This window comes from Sus scrofa, chromosome 11, assembly GCF_000003025.6.
Source record: "Sus scrofa isolate TJ Tabasco breed Duroc chromosome 11, Sscrofa11.1, whole genome shotgun sequence".
Classification (NCBI taxonomy): Eukaryota; Metazoa; Chordata; class Mammalia; order Artiodactyla; family Suidae; genus Sus; species Sus scrofa.
This window is the reverse complement of record NC_010453.5, coordinates 17,567,391-17,585,136: the sequence shown is the minus strand read 5'-3', so window position 1 is coordinate 17,585,136 and position 17,746 is coordinate 17,567,391. Positions and strand designations below refer to the sequence as shown.

The 17,746-nt window shown below is 40.5% G+C and overlaps 1 long non-coding RNA gene across 1 annotated transcript in view; it reads left to right on the top strand.

Moving 5' to 3' along the window:
• The window catches only part of LOC102166061, an 85,475-nt gene extending 68,375 nt beyond the window's left edge, over positions 1-17,100 (top strand). The window contains exon 5 of the long non-coding RNA XR_002336665.1: positions 15,330-17,100. This is a non-coding gene — a long non-coding RNA (uncharacterized LOC102166061). The remainder of the gene's footprint in view (positions 1-15,329) is intronic.

Here is a 17,746-nt window from a genome sequence, read left to right as displayed (position 1 = left end):
GAAAACGTGGCATTTAGTTGACCTTGAAAAGAACACTGAAGAGTTAAAACAGGTTATACCTTAAGAGTTAAAACAAGAAGGCAGAGTGTTGCCTTGCTGACCCCATCCAGGGATGTGTGCACCAAGCAATTCAGAATTTTCACTGCTCCTCATGTCTTCAAATGACCAAAAGTGCTGTGAGTATTACTCTTGGATTTACGAATAAATTTTAGCAAGTAGAATTTGCAAATATGGAATCTGTGAAGAATGAGGATTGGGCTGAATATCCATGAAGTTGCACAGTATATCAGTATGTTTAATAAAACAAAATATGCAATTTACTACATCTTTGTTACAAGATATTATATATAGTCATGTAAGATCATGGTTCTTCATTCCATATCTTTGATCCAAAAGATCTGAAATGAGAAAATTAGATGATAAGGTGAGCTAAAAATCCTTAAAATATATGATCTTTTAAGCTTTAAAGTTTTAATCTATAGATCTTGTTTATATATTTATATACATTTTATGTATATATTATATTGTCATATTTTATCACCTGTATAGCTTGCAATCTTAAAAGTTTCTCTATTGCAGTGGAAAAAGTTGAACTGAGATAATTTTTAATGATTACCTGAAATATCATGTTTATACTTAAAGAATGTACTAAAATCTGTTTTTGTATTGAAGTATATTATAGTTGATTTACAATATTATATTAGTTTCAGGTGCACAAAACAGCAATTCAATTTTTTTTTTTTGTCTTTTTGCTATTTCTTTGGGCCGCCCCCGTGGCATATGGAGGTTCCCAGGCTAGGGGTCGAATCGGAGCTGTAGCCGCTGGCCTATGCCACAGCCACAGCAATGCCAGAACTGAGCCATGTCTGTGACCTACATCACAGCTCAGGGCAACGCCAGATCCTTAACCCACTGAGCAAGGGCAGGGACCGAACCCGCAACTTCATGGTTCCTAGTTGGATTCGTTAACCACTGCGCCATGACGGGAACTCCCAATTCAATTTTTATAGATTATACCCCATTTAAAGTTATTATAAAATATTGGCTATATTCCCTGTGTTTTACAATATATCCTTGTAGCTTATTTATTTTATACATGGTAGTTTGTGCTAGACATTGTAAATCTAACCGGAAATATTTTAAAGTTTTTCTCCTTCACCTTGGTGAAGAATTATCAGTAAGAGATATCTATTCTTATTATCACCCCATAAAAATCACTTCCAAATTTATGTCTCTAATATCTTCAAAGGGCAAAGAACTTTCACATTTAGAATATTGTGAAGGCAAAGTTTCCTTAGCTCTAAGTGGAAAATTAACCGTTCCAAGGGCAATAGTCATGTGGAATACATTATTAGGAGCTTTCACTGAGGAGCAAAGGAGAGTTTTGTCTTGCTGGATTAACAATTCAAGGGATAAGAAATGGAGGCCAGACTAGGAAGGCATCCTTAACTCTGTGCAGCTGGATGTTTCCTGGATGTGTTTTGCTTCCCCAGTCTTAGGACTCTGCCTCTTGTGATGCAGTTATAGGATGCTATACTATTGTCACCTCATCTCCATGGGTACAGTATGACGATGGAATTGGGGGAATGACTGGATGGTTTTCAGTGCTTGTTGATGACGAGAAGGGCACTTTTTAGGATTCACTGGTACTTGATGCAGTGGTAGAAAAAGTTATCCAGGAAAATAAATTAGAACAGTACGTAATATTTTACCTCTGGGATCCAAAATGTTCCTGAATACCACACCAAGAAGGCAAATAAAAAAAGATTTCAGTGTCCATCCAGATGCTCAGAGTAGGGAGAGATGTCATAAAACATACCACAACCAGCCCAGGCATGGAATGGATTGACTTGCTCCAGGCATGGAGTTCTTTAGCCTGTTGACTTTGACTTTGTCTGCGGATGTGTCACAGGAAGTATGGTCTAGTAGATTCGACTGGAACCCTCTCACTGGAGTGTAGCTTTCTTTGTGAACTTATTTTTACACAATGGAGAATGAGGAAGTGAAACAGTTAATCCCAAGGTAGTTCTTTTTTTTTTTTTTGCTTTTTAGGGCTGCACCTGCGGCATATGGAAGTTCCCAGGCTAGGGGTTGAATCAGAGCCACAGCTGCCAGCCTACGTCACAGCCACAGTAATGAGGGATCTGATCCTTGTCTGCGACCTACATCGCAGCTCATGGCAATGCCAGATCCTTAACCCACTGAACGGGGCCAGGGATTGAACTTGTGTCCTCATGGATCCTGGTTGTGTTCATTAACTGCTGAGCTATGAAGGGAACTCTGCAAGGTGTGTGGTTCTTAAAGTGTATACACAGTGACCATGAAATGCAGAGACACAGGGAGTATTGGGTGAGGAGAAGGAAGCATGGAAATAAGACCAAGGTTGGATCTGAGAGTCTGATTCACTCCTAGTAGAGTCACTTGGCACATCGCAGACATTAATCACAGCACATGATTTCTCAGTTGGGTGCTGGGCAGGAAAACTGCTGGGAGCTGAACCACGGTGCCCTCAGTGACACATCTTCTTTCAGCCCCCAGTGTGTGGTCAGGCTCACTGCTCACAAATTCCACCCAAAATAGTTTTCCTTTTTCACACTTAAAAATTCTTTCCAAACAACTGTTTCCTTTTAACATTCCCAAAGCAGATTGACTTTCTGAGCTTCATGTTGCTTCCAGCTCTGTCAATGTCGGAGGCCTCAGATTAATTCCAACATCTCATTGCTGTTTTCCCTTAAGAAGTCCTGATGGTGTTGCCCCCACTTTGGCTTCAGTCTGCCTATGATGATTGGAATGCCCATCAGACCAGCGTTTCCACTACTCAGTCCCATTGGTCTTGGTCTGGGAAGTGCTGTGATTAACACGGGGGTCTTGATAGTTGTCCTCTACCACCTTTCCTTCAACCCATCAGTTATGAAATAGTTCCATCCAGTTAGTAGATGGGAGGAGTCATGTGGCAAGGAGGGTCATCGGATATTATTAGAGCCTTGGGGAACTGAAGGTTGCAAGGTGAAAACCATTGCATATTAAATTGCTCAGCCTGGTAAAAGCCACAGGAAACAGCAGCAAACCATTACAGAAAGTCTTTTGAAGCTGTCCTCTCTCATTCTCTCCTGCTTCTGTTGGTGCTCTTTGGACAGATGGGTGCCTCCACACACAGGCTCACACATGCCCTGCCCTGAGTTTTGACTTGGTTTTATCCCTGAATATCAGGTTCTAGGCCATCTTCACGTCTTCTCATGTGAACATTCATGCCTAATTGCTGACTTCATGTTCTTCTTATCAGCCAGGAAGGAAAAGACCTGGACAGAGCCTTCCCTGGCTGCCCGAGATGAGGCAGTACCCACTCTCCCACCTTCTCTCTTCTATTGTATTATTTCATTTTATTTTTCTGTCCAGCACTTACTATTCTCTGGTAGTCATCACTGACTGGTTTTAATCTCTCTCTTTCAACTAGAATATAATTGTATGAAGGAAGGCACTTTATTTTGTTCAGTGTGATGTGACCTCTAGGGCCTAGAACTGCCCTTGACACATAGGAGCCCCCTAGGAAATATTTATTTACTCCCTGACTATGAAATGATGAGAGAATAACTTTGCATCATGTATTGTGAGTGTATGCATGACACCCAGCAAAGAGTCTAGCATGTGGCAGGAGTTCACAGTGACCCTCCCTTCTTCCATGCTCACTAAAACGTATGCTCAGTTACAGGCTGCGGGATAAAGGGATCATTGTGATCCTTTTTTAAATTAAAAAATTTTTTTTTTTTACTAAAGTATAGTTGATCTACAATGCTGTGCCAATTTCTGCTGTACAACAAAGTGACAAATACCATATGATATCACTTATATGTAGAATCTAAAATATGGCACAAATTGCGTTGACTACTTTTAACTTTCTTAGTTGTTTCTGGCTTAGTTTCAGGCTTTGGGACAGGCCACGAGGGTGCAGTGAAAACAAATGCACCTGACTACTGGAAGGGGGCATCTTGAGTTGCAGTCTTGGTTTCAGCTCTGACTTATTGTGTCAGCTGTCGGCAGTCTACTTAACCTCTTCGATTCTGTTTCTTCATCTATAGAATGAAGAGATTAGATAGGTGATGCGTAAGGCCCCTTGAATTTCTTCCGTTTTATAATGTCATCTCTTTGCCTTTCTTTGAATGTGAGCACAGATAGCTCTTCTCATATAAGAGGCAACTTACGTACAAAGTGTTCTGCAGCCCTTAGGGAAATGCTGAAAACACTCAAAGTGTGATATCACTATGAATATGCACCACTCTCCTTTTTGCTTCATCAAAGATCTCAGGTCACACGTTTCTCTGCCAAGTACTTTAGGAGTCTTTGTACTTGAAGTGGATTTAACAAATCACCCTTTATGATTTGTATAGCATTTTCATTTGCGATTTATCTACAACCTGTCATAAAGTGCTCTTGTTTTTGAAGAAGGGAAAGGATGAACTGCTTGAAATCTTAAGAATCATCTATACGTTAGGTTCGGTCAGTGCTGCACTTTAGAAGTCCAGAGTTACAAAACACATTTTGTTATCATTAATGTTCTAAGAATCCTATTATAAGCACTTACTTACTACATAAGTTAAGAATATCACTTAAATGTTATCCCATGTATGACTGGGTCAGGTGTGCCTCCTGAGACCTTTATTCACTCTTCAATCTATTGTAATGTAAACCCTCTTCCTTGGCTCGCTGAACCTGCTCTTGCTTTGTAGTGGGTGCTGCCATCCAAAAGCCAAACCTATGGTCACTTGTTAATCTATGTCTTATTTGTTGGGTCCATGACAGGTTTCCCTGTGCCCTCTCCTTATGTCCTACCTCGTGCTTGTGCTGAATCACACATCCATGCTTTGTACACCCGCTCTTCTGACTGGAATGTTCCCAACCTCACCTGCCTGGCAAACACATGCCCACTTTTGAAGATGTGGGTCAAACAGATCATCCTCTTTGCATCTCTTTTTGACCCACTCTGTATTCTTTGAAGAACTGGCTTTTCTTTGTACTAGCATGCCAATAAATACCAAAATTAGAGTATTTATCCTATACATTTTATAGGATAGGCAAAATCAAATATAAAATCTATATACTTTTTGCATGTCTGTGTCACTTACTGAGGATTCATTATAGATAAGGATTTTTGTCTTTAAGCTTTTGTATTCTCAGGTAGAGTCTAGTGCTTTCAATAAATGTTTATTGAATGAATGAAGGAATGAATATATAGGATTTAATTTCTGTCCCCAACACCAGAGTCATAAAAAGATTTTGATTTGTGTATATGAAGTACTCTTTGAAATGGCTTTCTGGGTAGTAATGGGATTGGAAGGTAAGTTGAGAGGATTTTATGATTCCTATGAAGGATGTCTATAGTTAAACATGGCATGAATCAAGTTATGTTTTAGTTTAAATTAATTCATCCAATTAAAGATGTTAATTAGATCAACTTGCAAGCAAGGGGATTAGAATTATTATGATGACTGGTTTTTTCTCCATCATAAAATGTAGCTTGCATAGTCTGTAGACACACTAATGAAGTGAAATTTGTGCAGCAGCCTGTGAATTGATTGATTTGGCAAAACTTCAAATACATTTAAAAAATGTGTCTCATATAACTTTTTAATACTTTATAATTTTTAATTGAAAAATGATTTAATATCCAAATTAAAGAAATACTTAATGGAGAAATAACACTGATTTATCTGTCATCCTAAGCAACCTTTCCTTCACATGCATTCTTATTTTCAGATAGTTTCAATCATGGGATGTTCTTCATTTTTCTACAGACTTTTTATGTATGATCATTTAAAATGGATGTGTAGCAATATTTAGCAAGAGATACTTTATAAATGCTGGTTTCTTGGGATTTTAGCTGATGTCACTTGGTGAAAATAAAACATATCTGAGATCAAATAAGTTTGGAAAGTTGTAAAAGTAAACACACTCCTTTACTGTAGAATTTCCCAAAGCCTGTAATATTGTCATATGCTTTAGTAAAAAAGAAGATAATATGACACATTTTCCTCAAATTAATTTTAACGTGAAACTTAAAAAATATACAATAAATTGGAAATCAGCAATGGGTAGTATTCTGTGGTATTGCTATCACCTAATTTACCAACTCATTCCTCTACTGTTGGACAAAGGTATTCAATCACCCTTGGGATAAAGCCCCAAATCCTTAACATGGCCAACAAATCCATATGATTTGGTTCCTCTCGGTTTATCTCCCACCACTCTTCTGCTTGACCACTGTGTCCCTACCACTGTGGTTTCCTCCAGTTCTTGAACTCACTGAGCTTTTCCCCATTGCAGGTAGGGCTTTTTGGCTTTTGTATATAACAACACATTTATCCTACTTCCTTTCATTGAGTTGTTGACTAATTTACCACCTATATTTTCAGGAAATATAATTAGTAACTTAGAGAAATATAGCACTATTGGTTTCATCTTCAACCAGCACTATGTTGCATGGCATTTCCCTATCTTTTCAGGAACATTCAATCATGTTTCATTGCTGTAGGTCTTCACAAAACCAAAAGAGAAAAAGGTACATGATAGATCACAATGTCAAATATCAGTGATTTTCAGACCAGTTATTTTATTCTCTTGGTTGATAAGATTGAGTGTCAGCCTTTTTCTTTCAGGGATTTTCAGAATATATGTTTCACCTTGTCACACACATCGTAGCTCATGAGGACTTTGCTCAGTGTGACAAGGAAGTGGCAATTTGCTCTCTTCCACGCTCTTGAAGGCTGATGGTGCTCAAAGGAAGTGAGGGATGACTGTTGACCTACTTAACGCAACCTCCCAAGAATGCAAACTGAGACCTGGAGTACACATGTGCTCTTCTGTATTTTGCTTCTAGTCAGTAATTTTATCATTAAATAGGAGGAAAGCATATAAGAAGTATTTATCAAAAGTGTGAGTAACGCCGAAGCTAGAATGAAGGTTTGGTCCAACCCATTGATTTTTACAGAGGAACAAAGGCAGATCCTGAACTTGGGCCACTCACAACTTTGGAAGGTGCCTTTCACATAGATCATGATATGAATGAGGTTTCTGGAGTTCTTCAATTTTGCAGCTCTGTTCAGAGAAGTCAGGGTACTTGCCTGAGGTTGCTTTGTGGTCTCAGGCTGCCACCCTTTATTTTCTTTTATTTTTTATTTTTTGGCTTTTTGCCTTTTCTAGGGCCTCTCCCGTGGCATATGGAGGTTCCCAGGTTAGGGGTCGAATCGGAGCTGTAGCCGCCGGCCTACACCACGGCCACAGCAATGCGGGATCCGAGCCGCGTCTGCGACCTTCACCACAGCTCACGGCAACGCCGGGTCCTTAACCCACTGAGCAAGGGCAGGGATCGAACCCTCAACCTCATGGTTCCTAGTCGGATTCGTTAACCACTGCGCCACTACGGGAACTCCTTTTTTATTTTTTCACTCTTCTATGTTTGATGATAGAATCAAGAATTAATCATTCTCAGCAGGCTTGAGAGATGGGGAAATCAATGTGAGGCAAAAAGTGTAAGTATCCAATGTAGATTTTGAAATCAGTTGACCCGATTCAAGCCATGGAAAACTGTCTTGAAGGTGTTTAAATTGGAAAGGTCTTAGCGATGAGTTAGTTAACTAACCACAAACACTGTGTTAGGCAACCTGAAGGCTTTAGCTGTGAAATAGTCTAGTGGAATCCTAGGCTGAAGTAATAGGGTATTCTAAACTCTTGTACTGGTCAGAAACAACAGAGATATTATGTTCAGTTCTGGGACCGAACTAACAAATCTTGGATCCCCTGAGTCACATGCAAATAGCAGCTCAAAATTCAGTTAGGCAGTTGCTGAACCAACTATGCTATATGCAAAGCACCTGGCACATAGTAGGTGCTCAGTAACGTTAGGTTTTCCTTACCATTTTTCCAAGGAGGACAGTCAGAATGGCCTAGGTCTTGGCAAACAAGCTAACTAAAGATGCTTTCAAGAAATTGGGTGTTTTTTCTGAGTCTTTGAGTCTTCGGAAACTGAGAGCTTGATTCCTCACCTTTACAATGTTTATTGTAATTCCCTATAGTCATATAGGTTTGTTATTATTAAGACTTTATTGTGGGAGTTTTCATCATGGCCCCGCAGTTAATGAACCAGCTAGTGTCCATGAGGAAGCGGGTTTGATCCCTGGCTCGCTTAGTGGATTAAGGACCTGGTGTCGCAGTGAGCTGTGGGGCAGGTTGCAGACGTGGCTTGGATCCTGTGCTGCTGTAGCTGTGGCTGTGGCTGGTTCCTGCAGCTCCAATTCGACTCCTAGCCTGGGAAATTCTATATGCCCCAAAAAGACCAAAAAAGAAAAAAAAAAAAAAAGCTTTATTGGAATTGTGGAATTGTCAACTAGACAGAGTTCCCTTTCTCTCTCCCTCCCTTCTTTCCTTCTTTCCACATTTATTGAGGGCCCTGGCAGTATGCTAGTTTCCAGGAATTAAAAAAATGAATACTTTATGATTTCTTTGAAGGGACATACCGTGAAATAGAGTGACATGAAAACAAATAAATTACAATATAGAGTGATGGTTGTAGCAATAGAGGGAACAAGTAGAGCAATTCAGTTCAATAAATACTGCCTTTGAGGACCTTTTGTGTACCAGGTACTGTGGTAAGCCCTGGGGGATACAGATAGAAGAAGGCACACCCATCTTCCACCTCATGTGAAGATTAAATAAGTTAGTCAGTACATGGGTGTAAGTATTCTGGAAGAGGAGGCACAGGTTGCCATGGAGTGAGAGTCAGAAGAAGAGAAAGGGTTTAACTGTGGCTGAATGTAGAATAGGCGCTGGCCAAGCACGAAGAGAGGGGAAGGGCAATCCAGGTAAATGTCACAGGTGATCTGAGTATTGTCAGATTTTTTGGGATATATTTCATAATATTAATATCCGTAATATTTCATATTCTTTTGCAAAAGTCATAATGATCATTTCAAGTTATTTTCATATTTGCAGAAAGAAAGAACCCAAGAAGCACACAGAATTAGCAAACTTGGAAAGTCATGTTTGTGATGGCAGTGTTGGCCTTACTTCTAGGCAGAAAAAGAAGTCTTGTTTGTTGCTGTGAATTAAAGGATTTGGAATAGGAGTTCCCATTGTGGCACAGTTGTTAACGAATCTGACTAGGAACCATGAGGTTGCAGGTTCGATCCGTGGTCTTGCTCAGTGGGTTAGGGATCCGGCATTGCTGTAAACTGTTGTGTAGGTCGCAGATGCAGCTCGGATCCCGCATTGCTATGACTCTGGCGTAGGCCAGCAGCAGCAGCTCCAATTAGACTCCTAGCTGGGGAACCTCCATATGCCCCGGGAGCGGCCTTAGAAAAGGCAAAAAGACCAAAAAAAAAAAAAAAAAAGAAAAAGGATTTGGAGCAGACTCTCCATTCTTATATGGAGACTCATTTCTTAGGGTAGCAATTTCTCTTAAGAGCCCCTTGTGAAATTTACCTACTCTAAGAAGATATAACACATTAGTGAGAGTGAGTGCAATAGATTGCTTTTTGAAGAAAGATAAGGGTGAAGAATGGGCAAAAAACTTGTTGGGGTAGGGAGAGTGAACACAAATTAAGAAGAATGAAGATGTTTAAGGGTGTTGTGAATCCACAGAAAGAGAAGGCCTTAGAGGTGGATGGCAGGGTCTTCAGACTTAAACTATCTGGAGCTGATCTTGAGAGCTGGGTTGAAAGAAAATATTGAAAACTTAAACAGTTTGCACAGATGCTCTGAATATAGGAATAGTCTTTGAGGAAGTGAAAATGAACAATCTTCCTTGCAAAACCCAGTTAGTGAGACTTCTCTGGCCACCCCCACCTGGATGGGGTTAATCACCTTTTCTTCTGTCCTATGTATGTATAGCACTGTAACTGCAGATCTTACATACCGATAGTACATGGGTTTTTTTTTTTTTCTTTTCTTTTTTTTTTGCCTGTCCTTATATCCTATCCGTCTCTTAATTACTTATTCAGACTTTTAATCTCAGAATTCTCAGCATCTAGCTCAATACTTGGGATTTGGCACTTTTTTTGGGAGGGTGAATTAAGGAACAATTTTGAGGGACTGGAAAATGACTTAGAGATTGTACAAAAGATAAAAATGTTGTGGAGAACAGACAGGAAGAAACATTAAGTAAGAAAAGCTATGATAGCATCCCAAGTTTGGGACATCAGAGGAAGTTCCTTGAGGGAGTGATAACGAGTTGAGGTCTGAAAGATAGATACTAAGAAAAAATAAAAGGGGGAATCTTGAGGAGCAACCTAGGCAAGGCACTGGGTGGTGATGTGATGGAGGTGACTTAAGAGCTAGATAGCAGGTAAAATCAATAGGACTTTATTATTTCACTAGACAAATATTATATTCCAGACATACCTCTATCTCTGGAGGCATGATGGTAAATGAGAGAGATTCCAGTTCTCAGTGGGCTTACATTGTAGTGGAGGGAGACAGATCACAAATACACGTGCAAACAGATCACTTGTTGATGGTGCCAGAGAAGGAAGTGACAAGGATGCCCTCCAGGCTGGGCTACTGGATGGAGGTTGCTGCCATTCACCAAGACAGAGAACACTGAGGGAGGATGAGATTTGTCCAGGAAGAGCATGGGTTCCTTTTTGGACATGCTATTTGAAGAGTCTTTGAGATGAACAAATGGGTCTCAAGTAGTTAGTCGTATGTGTGGGTCTGAGTTTCAGTGTTGTCTGGGTATAAGATAAATATTTTGCAGTCTGTTATGTATATATGATAATTAAAGCCACAGGAATGGATAGAACTGCCCTTGGGACCGCACAAGCCATGTACTGTACAACTCAAGGGGGTGCTAGTTACATAGACTGTGGTGTGCGTAGTGTCTCTTGAAATTGTGCGGAGTGGTGGCCATAATTAACCTAAGGGAGGAATATGAAGTGAGAAGGAAAATGACCTTTTAGGCCCAAATATTGAGTAACTTCAACTTTTTTTTTTTTTTTTTTTTTTTGGCCATGTCCGAGGCATGCGGATGTTCCTGGGCCAGGGATCAAACCTGAGTGACTGCAGTGATACACTGAATCCTTAAGTGCTAGGACACCTGGGAACTCTGAAGAACTTCAACTTTTAAAGGCCAGGCAAAGAGGAAAGAGCTATTAGGGGAGAGTGAGGAGGAGCGGCAAAGAGCTGGGAGGAAAACCTGGAGAGTGATGTCAATGTAACCAAAGGGAGAAGGGGTCACTTGGGTCAGCTGCTGCAGAGAAATCTAGTAAGATCAAGTCTGGACACACAGATCCTAGTGGCCTTTGTAAAAGCTGTTTTGGTGAAGTGATAAAGCCAAATTGGAATGAGTTGGGGAGGGAGTGGGGGGTGAAGAAATGTAGACAACTAATGTGTACTATGACGTGACATTTGAAACATGTCCTTACCCCATCATGCAGGATAAGCTGTGATTCACCTCAGAGGGAGCTGGTAACTTTGCAAGAGCCCTCAAGAGCCCTAATTTGGAGGTGTTGGGTTTGGTAGTGGTTAGGTTTCTGAGCAGTAATTTTTCTTCTTTCTCTTCTTTTGCCATTTTATTGTCTGGAATATGACATTTATTACAATGGCAGTGTCTGAGGTGATGACAAGAGAGTGTTTTTGGAAAGGGGGCTGGAATTTCCAGCACACACATTGAGATGATTCTACTGTTATATTTGAGCAGCACTAATAAATTGGGAAAACATGGTGCAGACCACACACGACTTTTGGGAGGTCTTCCCCTGACGTAAGGAGCATATTCCTCAAGCCCTTTTGTTTAAATATATCCTACCACTCTTGTTCATTGCCCTTTTAGGGGTATCACCCTTCTGATCGCTTGCAACTACGAGGTTTTGCAGCCTCTTCAATAGAAACACATGTAGAACCAGAATTAGTTTGGGGGAGGAGTCTAGAGCGCATTGGCTTTAAGACACACTTGTTGGGACTGGCAGGTCCCTCTCTTGCTCTTGTTCTCAGGGTTTCTGTGTATTGCCTCTGCCCTTCAGGAGTGTCATCTAAGGATCTGCTGTTTGAATGTATAGCATGGAGCTACCCTCCAAGAATGGGATTTATTCAAGTTCAGAAAAAGGTCTTTCAAGTCCATTTCCAGAGACATTTCCCAAGAAATTAAAGAATCTCTTAGGAGTTCCCATTGTGTCTCAGTGGGTTATGGACCTTACATAGTCTCTGTGAGGACGCAGGTTCAATCCCTGGCCTTGTTCTGTGGGTTAAGGATCTGGCGTTGCCACAAACTGTGGCACAGGTCGCAGATGCGGCTTGGATCTGGCATTGCTGTGGCTGTGGCATAGGCCTCAGCTGCAGCTCTGCTTTGACCGTTAGCTTGGGAACTTCCATGTGCTGCAGGTGTGGCTGTAAAAAGAAAAAAAATGTCTTATGAAAAAAAATGGTTTTGCTACATAGGATTGAGATAGCCTGCTGTCAAAATTCAGTGCATGTTGCAACGTAACTCACTGGAAGGAAAATATGCTAGGAACATTTCCAAGCAGTGAGCATGGTACTAATTATTGCCGTCTTCTTAATGCCCACATCTGCCAGATCTAACATGTTTTAACCTTACAGCACTCATCTGTGACCCTGAACATGACTGTCATTTACACAAAACTTGTGAACTCAGAAATTGACCACTAAGTACATCCAAGCCATATTAAAAGGGTGGGCATATATTCGCTCGTATAATATAACTCTGCACACTCAAAGAGTTGATAACCTGGAAAAGTAATGAATATGTACAAATGGTAATGGGAAACAAAAAATTCAAGTGAAGGGGCACATTCTTTTGTTGTTCAAAAGGAGAGTAAGCATTAACAGAATCTTTAATTTCACCTACATGTTCCTTGGAAGCAGCACTCCCTTAGTTTGCAATGTAGAAAAGCCTTAGGGGGTGGGAGGGGGTGGGTGGAACTCTTTCTGACTCTGAGAACAACAAAGAGGCTAATGAGAAAGACATAGGTCTTGTCTTAGGAGTCCTATTGATAATATGCCTAACAGAATAAAGGTCAACGTATGTTTATTTTTCAGTCTCTGAATATTTCCCTCCTTCTGGATTGTGTGTTCTTATTTGCATTCTTTATTTTTGGAATGAAAATCTCTCAAGAGCAAAGTATTATTATTTCAAAGAAAATACCATGACAGCCAGCATGGTGGACTTTTTTTCTTACTATTACTTTTACCTCTTGCTTCTCTCATGTTCTCTCTTTAAACGGTTAAATGTCAAGCATTGCAGGAGTTTCTGCATAGGAAGCCTAAGTCTGCTGTCAGTGATCGGTGTGCTGTCAGTTAGCTGAACCTGGGACCACTATTACTGGTTTCTGCTGTTGTGGAAACTTGGGAGATGACATCCCAGTGATAGCTCCAAACAGGGTCGCAGCCATTTGAAGTCTCTCCAGTGCTGGTATTGTCATCCAAGGATTCACTGACCTGCATGTTTGGAACAATGAAGAAATTTTTTGGGTCATTTCATTACTTTTTTTTTTTTTTTTGTCTTTTTGCCATTTCTGGGGCTGCTCCTGCGGCATATGGAGGTTCCCAGCCTAGGGGTCGAATTGGAGCTGCAGCCGCCGGCCTATGCCAGAGCCACAGCACCACGGGATCTGAGCCACGTCTGTGACCCACACCACAGCTCACGGCAATGCCAGATCCCTAACCCACTGAGCGAGGCCAGGGATTGAACCCGCAACCTCATGGTTCCTAGTCGGATTTGTTAACCACTGAGCCACAACAGGAACTCCTCTTTACTTTTTAATATGCTTAAGTACCTTGATTTTTTAAAAGCAGCATCTTCCTGGGCGCACTGAAAAACTTTAGTCTTTTTCTATTTTGTACATAGGTTCATTTGTGCTGTGTTTTAGATTCCACATACACAAAACAGAAATGGTCTCACAGACATAGAGAACAGACTTGTGGTTGCCAAGGGTGCGGGGGTATGGGGGGGTGGGAGTGAGATGGACTGGGAGTTTGGTGTTAGTAGATGCAAACTATAACATTTAGAATGGATAAGCAATGAGGTCCCGCTGTACAGAACAGGGAACTATGTTCAATCTCTTGGGATAGAACATGATGGAAGATGGTATGAGAAAAGGAATGTGTATATATGTATAACTGGGTCACTATGCTGTATAGCAGAATTCTTGGCACAACACTGTAAATCAACTATACTTTAACAAATGTAAAAAAAAAAAAGACTTTAGTCTTTAAGATTGGTTTAAAACAAAGCTAAAATAAGTCACAGAAAGTATAGCCCATAAGAAATGCAACAAACTGTCACAAACTGGGTGTTTTAAAACAACAGAAATCTATTCTCTCACAGTTTTGGAGAATAACGGTCTAAAATCAAAGTGTCAGCAGGGCCGTATTCTCAATTGAGAGATTTTTTTTTTAAGCAATGTTGCGTGCATACAGAGTTGAGAAGTTAAAAAAGCAAAGAAGGAAGGCCCTGTTCAGTACGTTAAAAATTCAAATGAAAGTGATTATAAAAGTGATACTTGCTTATTGCAGACAATGTGGAAAAGACCATTTAGTATTAAGAGGAAAGTGTTCCTCTTATGGGGACTGTGTCTTTTATGATCTGCGTGTATTCTTGGGGACTTGATTTCATGTTGATATAGGGCAACACTATCTCACACTACTGCCCTCTCTGCTTTGCACCTCTGCTCCAGTTTTCTTTCCTTTCACAACATGATAAACAAAACCACATGTTATTTGTGTGGTCAAGTTAAAGGAAAGAAAATCTCACCAAAATGAACTGCAAGTGAAATATAATAAACTTAGGATGGTTTTTCTTGTCTAAGGTTTTTCATTGCAAGCTTCAAGTAGCCAGTATGAGTCTGTGGTCATCTCTTTAGCCCTCTGTTCTCTCCGTGAGCTGTGCCCAAGGCTGAATTTCAGTCAACTGGAGAAAATTTACTCCAAACGACAGGATTTTTGATTTTTCAAGTTCCTTTTCAGCTTTAGCTTGGCTTTATTGATGTTGAATGTATTTATTCATTGTGTTTGTACTGTTTTTGGAGCTGTCTCTGTGAGCAGATTTGACCAGGTTATGAATTATACATTATTCATTTTTCGCAATTTCTCTTGACAGCCATTTTCTCTTCCTCAATCCAATTTATAGAATGCAGGTGTACCAAGTAACATCACCTCTCTCTCCCATCTTCACATTTATCCTTATGGGCTTATGCCTCTGTATTGCTATTTTGGCAGGATGTTGGGATGGAGCAGTGTGAATCTAGCCCATCACTTTTAATATAAATCCTTTTAGAGATTTTATTTGTGTTTCCCCCTCCTAACTTTTTTTTTTTTTTTTTTGCTAGGCTGACACCAGTCCCTCAAACCAATGCCTTCTAGCTGAGTTGCTCCACTCATTCTTCAAACAAGATCCTCAGAGTCTGATTTCTAGCCATGGAAACAGCTTAAGCTCAAAGTGTGATCCCTTTCCCTTATCATAGTCTGCTCTTGCCAGAGGAGTAAGGGTTGAGCTATTTAAATTGGTGTTAGTGTTATACTGTTGGTTCATTAATAGCAGTATGTTTTCCCTTGTGTGAGCATTAAAATCCTAGCTATGGGGGCACTGCACAAGTATTGTATGTGCTAGGGCTCAGTGGTAGAGAACCTGGTTGGAGATATTCTGATTTTCTAGAATGTTTGTTTCAAAAGATGCCTTGTTAATGACAGGGGTTTACACTCAATACTGAGTTATATACCACAGCTATAAATACAGTTATTTCCTGAATTGTGTTTTCAAAGAAAAATACTTGTTGACATGAACATTTTTTTTTTTTTTGCCTTGGATGGCTGGTAATATAATAAGAAAACAATATAAGATCCAGAGAGGTCTATGTGAAAAGTTAAGACTATCCACTTTAATACTTATAGCCTGCATAAATCTTGGTCCTTTGTATGACATAACGTTACCAAAAATATATCCAGGTGTGTTTCATCTTCATGTTTTCACATGTACATCAAGAACCTACTATATAGCTCAGGGAAATCTATTCAGTATTCTGTGATAGCCTATATGGGGAAAGAATCTGAAAAATAATGGATATATATGTTTATGTGTGGTCGATTCACTTTGCTGTACACCTGAAACCAACACATTATGTAAGTCACTTACACTTCAATAACATTTATTAAAAAAAAAAAAAAAAAAAAGACCGAATGCTTCCAAGGTGTTAGTTTGTTTTACTGAATTTCACAGCTTTGCATCCAGAGTCAGGAAGCTGTAGTGGAGCTGCGCTGATACACCAGTGCTGAATGCCACATATGCATATGCTGACACATATGCAAGACTCTAGCACTCAAATGCATCCCATCCCAGACCTATCTCTTCTAAATTCAGAGCCAGAGAGGCCCCTGCAGGCCTTCCCTAAACTTTCCTTCTGGCTATGATTCAAGACTGATCATTTTATAATCTCAGGTTAATAGCACTGTCCATGTAATTGACACATGGCACTTGGTACATTTCCTAGGCCTAAGGCTGCATCTTTAGTGCCAGAGTAGTAAACCATGGAATGTGGTCACTGTGGTTGGCAAGCTTTTTGTTTGCTTGACATCTCTGTGGGTACCATTCCTTCACAATTCTCAGGCCTTGAGGTTCTGATGGGGCTGACTCCAACCTCTGAACCCAGAGGTGGGCACCCAACCTGGGCCTAGGTCATCAAGGAACTCCATTCACCTGACTATAGTGATGGCTAAGGAGTAGCACTACTCAGCCCACCTGTCTGAATCTGCCCTGGAGCTCTTGCTGCAGCTGTGTAGAAAGAGGTACAGTCTTTCTTTTTCTTTTTTTCTTTTTGTGGGCTCATTAGCTGTAAGGACAGTATAAATCTAAAGCTAACCTTTGCTACTCTTCTCGGGTGAGACAGACTGAGAAAGGAGACAACACACAGGAAGCAGGGCTAAGGGATGGAGGAATAGAGGCAGATTCCTAGTGATAATATTTGTACCTCAGTATTATAACCCTGGACTTTCTAATTATTGGATTCCAATACACTCTCCATTTATTTTTTCATTTTAGGTCTGCACCTGTGGTATATGGACGTTCTCAGGCTAGGGATCAAATTGGATCCACAGCCACAGCAACCTGGGATCCTAGCCACATCAGCGACCTGTACCACAGTTTGTGGCAACGCCAGATCCTTAACCCACTGAGTGAGTCCAGGGATCAAACCTACGTCCTTACTGACTCTGTGTCAGGTTCTTAACCTGCTGAGCCACAGTGGGAACTGTGATGCTCTTCTTTTTAAAGAGCTGGTATAATGGGATTTTTTTTTTTTTTTTTGCGTTTTTCTTTTTTTTTAAAGGGCCATACCTGCAGCATGTGGAAGTTTCCAGGCTAGGTGTCTAATCAGAGCTACAGCTGCCAGCCTACACCACTGCTCATGGCAATGCTGGATCCCTGACACACTGAGCGAGGCCAGGGATCAAACCTGCATCCTCATGGATACTAGTTGGATTCGTTTCTGCTGTGCCACAACAGGAACTCCCTTTAATGGGATTTTTACACTTGCAATAAAGAGTCTTGACAAATATAGTTGTGCTGGTTCTACCAACCTGTGCTTTTTTCTGCCAAGCCGTGTACATTTGGTTAGATTACAAAGGTCAATTCAAGTTGAATTATCCAACTGGGCTCTCTGTATTAATTCATTGAACTTGGTATTTACTTAATCTCCAGTTTGTACTGTGTGGACACCTGCGAACCAGCAGGCACGAACTGACATTCTAGCTG